Here is a 6,349-nt window from a genome sequence, read left to right as displayed (position 1 = left end):
AAAAAAACACAACGTTTAAAACTAAAGTTCAATTTTGGGTTAAAACAATAAACCCAGCCATGCTAACAGATTAAATTATCCGTCATTCGTTAGCTAACGTGATGAGCTGCATCGCTCAGAGTCTCGCTCATCACGTCCAGTTTCAAGCCAACAAAACGGCAAAAATGAAAACATTAAACCCGATGTGTCACGATGCACGCAGCTTCATAATGGGACTTTACAGACCCTGGTGTGACAGCACAGTGGCTAAGTCCATCTTTTATATACAGTCTATACAACTGCTGCGGCTGTATGCACTGTAACCTATGGTTGGCTAGCTGTGTCTTCATTCAGCGACTAGTGAGCAACACCCAGATGAAATCCTCAAATTTCACTCAACTAAACTGGACTTCTGTAAATAAGCAGACTGCAGATAACAGAGAGATTGTTTTCAGAATTATCTGTCAGATAATTGCATTTTAATTAGTGTCAGTTTAGCTTTTGCTTGAAAAACGACTCATCGTTTTATTTTATATGAAGTTTTTTTGTAATTTCTGTTCTCACTGCCCCAGGACATGAAATGACATGAAGATAATAAATGTGAACAGCTCACACACTGGAGGTCATGAGTAAAAACTTTATTCAAACAGACGTAAAGCTTCGGGTCAGGCTGTTGAAGAGTTTCTCATGTATTTGGAGAATGTTTGAGTTGATAACAGACTTTCAGGTTTAATGACCTCGGTGTGTTTTTGCCTCCAGCCTCTTTTTTAAACCTCTGTAGTGATGGGTTTAATTTACGACCCATTCAGGAATCTTATCTCCACCTTCAGCCCGTAAACTAACACCTCAGAGCCGCACTTCAAAGCTGCCGAGGTGCCAAAAACCTGCCCAGCGCTTGAAGGGGAAAGATGTGCAGATGCGTGAGGTCTCATAGATTATGATAGGGAGGGTAGAAACATTAGCTGAAAGGAGCTAAACGTTCCTGCAGCTGGGAAAAAGACCACGTCGGCCCTGGAGGAGATTGGAGCAGTTTTGACAGGAAAACCAGTTTCCACATCAGGACGGAGACGAGGGGGTCTGAGCTGCAGGCTCAGGGTACTGCACAAATATGAGCTGCACATCACATCTTTAGGTATTTCATGGCTCTCTTGTTTGAACAACAATCATCTTAAGAACATCATCTGAGCTTTGTTGAAACACCGTATACGAGTGTTTCAGCCCTGAGAAAGAATCAGAAAGTCCAAGCTTCAAATTCCACGGCTGAAAAATAAAAAGTGGGGTTGGATCTGAAACTTTGAGGCCTTCACAGACCAAGAGAGATGCGACAAATGTTTTAACACATGAAACATTTGGACAAATTTTACACGTCTGGGTAATTGAACCAGAGGTTTAAGACAAATATTTCTTGCTGCCTTCTTACATGTGGAAAAGGTAGAATGAATATTTAGATAATCTCTTGCTGTTCGTTGGCTATAAAGAGCTTAATGTTTTTATTTGTTTCTATTGTCTAATGTTAAGAAAATAAAACCAGAGACCGTCTAATTAAAATACCTCTGTGGAAAAATTCTGCAACAGCAAACATGACCAAGTAACTTAAAGAGGGAAAAATTCAATTTCTCAATTTGAAGGAAGGGACCTGAAGAACATGCGAGCTTTCTGTTGATCCAGTTTTTATTATTGGGGACCATTAAAATTGACCATATTTTACCTAACATCATAATAACAGTCTGGGGGTGTTTCAATATGGCTGCCAGTTGTTGAGACTGGCTCATAGGACGCGACACGACGGCTAATGTAGGAAAAACCATATTTGTGTGTTTAGGATTATTGGCTGGATGGTACTTTGTGTTATTTCTGTTATTAACATAAATCAGAACCACATCTTACATGACTTTAAATATTTGTTCAGCCAAACTGGAGATGACTCGATGATGAAAGCAGCGGCGAGTTGTGTTTTCTGCCGTCCTGCGTTTTCATGTCGTGTTTCAGGACCAACAATCTTTCACAGCCTTTCATCATCTGACGAGTTCGTCAGTGTAAATAAGCCATGTGTTGTTCGGCTGACAGCAGACGGCACGCTCTGTCATCATCATCATCGCCACGTTCTTCTTCTTCTCTCTCTGAGTCTTTCTCCACAGATCGTCTGTACAGTTTGCTAATTAACGCTGTCACACCTCTTCCTGAAGTCTCTAATTAACGAACAGCAGCGAGGGGCTCATGATTAATTGCACTTCAGCGAGCAGCGAGTTTAGCAGCTGATGTTGGACATCCAGCAGATCTTCGCCTTAAATCGTGTTCCTGATATTTCCCAGCTTCACTCGACTGAAACTGAAGTCGAGGCATTAAAAAGCTTCTCAGCTGCGTATTAAAATGTTTGCGAGGGTTAAACGTGGAACTGCAGGATTTAAAACAGCTCACATGCTCATCCTTACTCAGTAACTCAGCTTCCAGCCTCTGTTGGGTCTGACCATGAAAACAAACGCGCTGAATTCCCATGTAGGAATGACACACAAGCCACAAATAATCAAACCTGCTATGAACGCCTGCAATTCAACTCAAATGCCAAAAAAAACTTTAGATATTGTTGACTGCTCTGTTGCTGCGTGTTTGCTGCGCCTCGTTAAAATAAGAAGCTGTTTATTGGTTCGGATTTTAAACGGAATCATTTTTATTTCTCGCATTAGTTTCAGATTGTTTATTTACATCAAACTGCGCATTGTCACCTATAACAAATGTCAGCACTAAACTGCAGAAGATGGGCTGTACTAATAAAGTTTTATTGATTTCAAAGTTTAGTCCCTGTGGAATCAATAGAAATCAATAAATGTGGAGTAATAAGTCGTGTTTGTTCTGTTCCTTCTGTCCCCTGGAGGTCCATCTTTCCCAGCACCTCCTCCTCCTGTACCCGTGTGATTATTTTAACCTCGTCTTTTACGTCTGTGGAGGTTTTTCCCTTTAAAGTCGGTTTGTTTTACTTGTGTGTGGTCACACAGCTCAGGAGGATGGAGGTGGTGGTGGCAGGGGTGTTCAGAAACTGACATTTTTATGGTAACAGTCGCCGTCTCTTGGCAACACACTCAAAGACCCGTACGCATTGACGGAGCACAATTGTGTTTGGCACCAGGAAAGTGTTAACTGGCTAATCCCTTACGGCCGCCCAGACGCCGCCCGCTGCTAATTCACTGCTCCGCACAAACCGGCCAGTGTTTACACACCAGAGCTCGGTCACTGCGGGGGGAGGAAAAGCTCTTCACACGAGCTGCTGGCTCTCAGCGCTCAGAGGAACAGAGTCCATTAAACTGAAACCACCTGCAGGATCTATGCTGAGCTACTCCCAGGATTTAACAATAAATTACACCTTAAACTCTAACTGCAGAATTAATGCAGCCATAAGTGTCTGCACATACAGAATTTACACTCAAAACAATGTGAAACTCCTGGGAGTCAATGAACATCTAAGAAAGATGATTGTAGATTTACACAAGATGTGAAGGTCTCGTGGAGTCGTTGCTAAACAGCTGCAGATATACTTCAGTAGAAGTTATTTTAATGTGTCACCACTTTGCCAAGAGTCTGGAAGAAAACCCAAACTGACCCTCATGAGCGCCCAGTGGTTAGGATGTTAATAACAGAGGAACCACCAAGGCTCTGCCATGAACTGTAAACTGCTGCAACACCAGCATCACTGTCCACAGTGAAGCCAGCTCTACATCACCATGGACACGTGCAGGGAAGAATTTGGTTTTGGCACCAAAAATAACACCTTCAAGTTTGACTGAAACCTGCAGCTGCCCACACGAAGTTCTACGATCAGACGAGACAAAGATTGAGCTGCAATGACGAGAGGTTTGTTTGGAAGAGTAAAGGTAGGAGCACCGTACCAACTGTCAGGCCTGGTGGTGGTAGCAGTTTTGCTATGCTGCACAAAGTGGATGGAACAATGTTGGAGGAGGTCTACATCCAAACTCTTCAACTTCACCTCAAAAGAAAAACAGCTAGATGGTTGAAACTTGCGCTTGGATCCCACGCACATCAAAACCGGGTTTGGAAGGCATAAATATAAATTCAAACTTGTGCACCCAATAAAGATGTTTCTGACGTAGACTGTGACTTTTCACAAACTGCTGTGGGAATCATCATAGTTTGACTCAAACATGAGATTTTTGCAGTTTAACTATGAACAGGGCTATGAACAGTTTTTAATTAATAGACGACTAAAATAAACACAAATAAACTTGATTATGTTTACATTATTCAAGTGACATGGTTTCAGTATCCGGTTCAGGTTTAGGAAGAGGGCTCGGTTTGTGTTAAAACACTTCCTACTTCCTGTTAAGCTCTGGGTTCTTGGTTGTCATGGTGACATCTACGCTTTTTCTGGACAAAACTGACACTGCAGACTTTACTTTTGGTCTCTACTAGAGCAGCTTTGCATAAATCACAGTTCAAGTTAAATCTTGCCTTGAACTGGATCTCGGTGCCGCTTCAGCAAGAGGAGGAAGTGCCAAGTTCAGCTCACGGTCTCTTGGACGCTCTGTTAGCGGCGTTAATCGCACAGGAGCCGCATTATTGGTCAGATAATTACATAAGAAAATGCCCCAACAGTACAAATGTGTTATCATTGTCAGACTACATGCGTGAAAGCTGAAGTATCCAACTTTATTCGCCCCTTTTCTTCAGGTTCCAAGTAAATGTGAAGGATAATGGGAAGCTAAAGGCGCTTAATTAAAAGGTGAAATGCTGCAGTTGTGTCACAGTAATGACAACAAGATAAAAGTTACAAAAGCTGAAAATAATGGATCACATGATTGGAGCACTTAACTCCTGCTAAATGTGATATGGAAATGTTTGTAGTGCCGCGGCCGCTCGACATACCAGGTTAATGTTATCTGAAGGGAAGTCATCGTCCATGGTTCATGTTTTACACTCGTGTGTAACACGCATGTTTGTGGAGCATTTCCATGTGAACGTGCTGCACTGATGGTTCACACCCTGAGAATATATTAATGTGACTCGGCACTAACGTGAAGCGGGACTCGGTCTTCTTCTGATTTACAGTCACGACATGTTGAGGATCCTCACAAGTGTGAAATATTTAGTAAATAAATTTGGTACGAAGAGAATTTTCTCTTGACATCAGTACATGCTGCATTTATATTTTATTAATATCCGAGTTGATGTATAAAGGAGTCACATTTATGTTGATTTACTGTGAATGTTTTTACGAGGTTTTCCATTTCCATCTTATTTTTTTAATGCGATAAATCAAAGACGCGCCACTTCCTGTTTCTCAGCATCTTTTATCCTGTCACACACGTGGAAATTCATCTGATGTAAAGAAAACAAAACCAAAGAAACTGACTTTGTTTTGTAGTCTAACAAAAAAAATCTTAGTTATTAACTGAAAGGATTATTTTTGAAATCGTTCTGTGTTCACTCTCTGTTTCACATTTTGTTTGTTTTCACATTTAGACGTTAAAACTGAGTCAAAGTTTATCGATGACGTTTTCTTACAGCGTAATATTAAATGAAACATGTCGGGTCTGCTCAACGGGACTTTTTACGTTCAGTCAAAAACCTGATTCTGATATCAGCTCACTGCACGAACATCAGTGAACTATGACAAGAACAAATCTGCAGTCACAGGTGACTGAAAAATATTCAAACCTTTAAACTTATATTTATGTTGTTGTCTCACTCAACAGATTTGCCGCCTGAACAGGTTAAACATAATTTCACATTTATTGTAAATGTTTTTTGTGTATATATAAAAAAAGACAAAGCAAAATAAAGCTTCACTCATTTTTATTTTCTTACTTACCAAATTATAAAGAATAAAGAATTTTTAGTGTGCATTAAATATTTTTTCAAATGATTTTTTTTATGATACTAAACTAAAAATGTGTTAAGATTATTCACGCCCATTAGTTCAGTGTGTATTTTTATGTTGCTGTCTTATTAAATAAATGATTTGGCATTAAAATGCAGCGCAGCATTGATGAACTGTGTGAGACGGTGCGTTGGTCCAGTTTTAATATCTGAGCACGTTAATGTGTTCCAATAGAAACAGTCTGAGGGTTCATTTAATCCTGATTTAATAACACTGAGCCTGAAATGTGAATCTCAGCTTCCCAAAATGAACTCTGATTTTATATTTGGCTGCACTGAAATGATCACCTATAAATCACTGACAGAAGTTCAGTTTCTCAGCTGCTGCTTTGTGAAAGTGACAAAGAAATGTTAAAAATAAAACGGGCGAGACAGAGAAACCGTAAAATCTCATTTGAAAACTGGTTTGTTGTCGGAGGCCTCCGGCTCCAAATCTCAGGAATACAGACGTACTCTCACTTCACGACAGAAGGCCTACACT

Source organism: Simochromis diagramma, unplaced genomic scaffold, assembly GCF_900408965.1.
Source record: "Simochromis diagramma unplaced genomic scaffold, fSimDia1.1 OVJJ01000603.1, whole genome shotgun sequence".
In the NCBI taxonomy this organism is placed as follows: Eukaryota; Metazoa; Chordata; class Actinopteri; order Cichliformes; family Cichlidae; genus Simochromis; species Simochromis diagramma.
The sequence above is the reverse complement of the archived record's forward strand: the minus strand, read 5'-3'. Positions refer to the sequence as shown.